The sequence below is a fragment of the Ranitomeya variabilis genome, chromosome 5, assembly GCF_051348905.1.
Source record: "Ranitomeya variabilis isolate aRanVar5 chromosome 5, aRanVar5.hap1, whole genome shotgun sequence".
Taxonomy (NCBI): Eukaryota; Metazoa; Chordata; class Amphibia; order Anura; family Dendrobatidae; genus Ranitomeya; species Ranitomeya variabilis.
Window position 1 is genome coordinate 669,841,587 of NC_135236.1, and position 3,340 is coordinate 669,844,926.

Below are 3,340 nucleotides of genomic sequence, written 5' to 3' on the forward strand. Positions count from 1 at the left end.
GTTAAACTGCTTAAGGTCCTTTGGTGACAACATGGTTTTATATATTGTTCCATCATCATGCCTTTCTTTACTTTTATTTTTTTTGTCTTGTGGTATTCGTTGCTGTTTTTGTTCCAGATTTTTCAAAGTGGGGCACATAGTTCATGAATTTTGCACAAAGTAAAAATTGTTATTATTGTTGTCTATGGCACTTTTAGAGCAAAAAAAGTACATATTTTGTAAAATATCAGCCGTAATCATTCTGGTGTGAAACTGAAACACATTTGTGTCAATTTTTTCCAGATTTTAAACAGTTGCAATTGACAAAGCAGCCTAAATTAATTTCTCTATCTCCTCCATGGCCTGACTCAGCATATATCGGACTGCACTGGGGTGACATCCAAGTGCAGTCCAATGTTTCACTCCACCCATAGACTTGTATGGGTGTAAGTGAGCTGAGTCTTGCTGCCACTCGAAGCATGCTGTGATTGTCCTCTCATGCCGAAGCGGCATGAGAAAATAATCACAGATCTGAGCTGCCCCATAGAATAACACTGGGCAAAGTGCTGCACAATGTTTTATCGCATAGCACTCGGACGCAGCGTCCAGATGTTACAGCATAGCGGAGGGGATTTCCTGAAATCCCTTCTCCACTATGTGTTAAAAGACCCGCGTAAACGGACATGCAGCGCGTCTTTTCAGAAAGCAGCATGTCTGTTTACAATGCGGCGACGCTCCATCGCCGCACCATAAATTTCCCATAGATGATCATTAGATGCGGTAAAATCGCATCTAATGATTAGTCACATGCGTAGTAACTGCATAAACGCAGCTTACTACGCACATCTACTAATTTACATACGGTCTTACCTGTCACACCGCTGGAAGTCCTCGTCCACTGCAGTTCTCACGATAACTTGGCTTACCACGAGAACTGCCGTGCACGTGACCCGGGGTTATCTCCGGTCACTAGTCTGGTTCTCACGGTCAGCTGATTGTGAGAACACTGCAGTGTAGGTGATGGCTGGAGAGTTATCTCCAGCGATCATCTACAAGCTCTGCTATGTCTGGATGTCAGGCATCCAGATGTAGCAGAGCCGGACTCATCGTGGGACACTCGTTATTAAGGACTACGTCGGACACAGGGAGTATACTGTTGGTTTATTTATTTTTCTTTTTTTCCAGATGATCAAGGGCATCTTACAGATTCGCCATTTCTGGGGTGGCTGGGGGCTATTTGTAGCCGGGGGGGCCAATATCTATGGTCCCTTCCTAGGCTATGAATATCAGCAAGCAGCTGTCTGCGTAGCCTTTCTGGCTATAAATTATAGGGGGATCCCACATCATTTTTTGGGGGGTCCCCCTATTTTAATAGCCAGTAAAGGCTAAATATACAGCTGCGGACTGATATTCATAGCTTGGGAAGCTCCATGGGTATTAACCCCTTCCCAGGCTAAAAACATCTGTCCCCAGTCGCTGGCTTTTCCTCTCTGGCACAGAAAATTACGCGGGAGCCCATGCCATTTTTTAAAAATTAAGCATACTGCATTTAAGGCGGGGGGTCGCACTTGTGAGAAACCCGCACGAGTCTCGCACCTCAATACCCGCCGGCACTCGGACCGGAGCGTTCAGCTGCATAGAAATACATGCATCCGTACACTCCGGTTCTGAGTGCAGGTGGCAGTACCGGGTATTGAGGTGCCTAATGCAAATTTGGTGTGTGTCTTTATTTAAGGTCAGGATCACACATGCGAGAAATTCAGACGAGTCTCGCATCTTAATACCCGGTACTGCCGCTGTCACTCGGGAACGGAGCGTGCGGCTGCATAGAAATACATGCAGCCGCAAACTCTGGTCCCGAGTGCCGGCGGCAGTTGCTGGGTATTAAGATGTGAGACTCGTCCGAGTTTCTCACATGTGTGATCCCGGCCTAACTCTTTATTACCATTTTATTATGTTTATTGCTAAACATCAGGCTTGGTATTATCTATAGATATATCTATCTACTAGATGGTGGCCCAATTCTAACGCATCGGGTATTCTAGAAAATGTATGTAGTTTATTTATGAAGTTTTCAGAATAATGCAATTTATTCACAGGATTCAGCCGGCCGGGCGCGACCAATTAGCGAAGCGTGGTTGAAATTCAGTGCCAATTCGCGGCAGGACTGCGCCTGTCGCTGATTGTTCACGGCCGGCCGGGAGTGACCAATCAGTGAAGCCAGGGCCTGCTCCAGGTTTTTGAGGGCTCCAGGCGAAAGAGTCTCAGTGGGCCCCCCTCTTTAACACATACCACGATTCATGATGCACAGATACAGCAGAGAAATATAGCACAGCCAAGTAGCATATAACACAGCCACGTAGCATATAACACAGCCCACGTAGGATATAACACAGCCACGTAGTATATAGCACAGTCACGTAGTATATAGCACAGCCCTCGCAGTATATAGCACAGCCCTCGCAGTATATAGCACAGCCCATGCAGTGTATTACACAGCCCACGCAATGTATAACACTGCCCACGTAGTAGATAGCACAGCCCTCGCAGTATATAGCACAGCCCACGCAGTATATAGTACAGCCCACGCAGTATATAGCACAGCCCACGCAGTATAAAGCACAGCCCACGCAGTGTATAACACAGCCCACGTAGTATATAACACAGCCCACGCAGTGTATAACACAGCCCATGTAGTATATAGCACAGCCCACATAGTATATAACAGCTGTGGTGATACGCTACCTGAGTGTGTTTTGGGATACTCGCTTGGCATAGAATTCAAGCACTCAGGCACGGTACCTCACACAAATCTGGTCAAATCTGGTTTATTAAACTTCATAAACCACATGACATACAGTCTATTTAATTATGTCCATGAACTTATCACGACCACCAGTCTGTTCATGCAGCAGATAAACTTCTCTGCCATATATTACAATCCTCTTGTCCGGGGTTACCTTTCAGGAGTTCCACTCCTCACGCTGACTTCACGTCAGCCCTAGGTCCTCAACACAGACCGTCCAGGTCTATGGTCTCACAGTGCTTCCAGGACGACTCCACTCCCAGGAGCCTCCAACACTGACCGTCCAGGTCTACGGTCTCTAGGTGCTTCCAGGACGACTCCACTCCCAGGAGCCTCCAACACTGACCATCCAGGACCTACAGCACACAGGCCACTCAGTGCCAAAGCCCAACCATGTGCTATTCAGGAATTCCCAAGATTTCCAACACAAGCTTCTAGAGCCTTGCCCTTGGACCATTCAGATCCAAACACAGGAACCATGTGACCCACACCCTGGTCACATTATATACCCTTAACCACTCCCTTGGATGGGAGTGTAGATATGTGGCTAGTTTG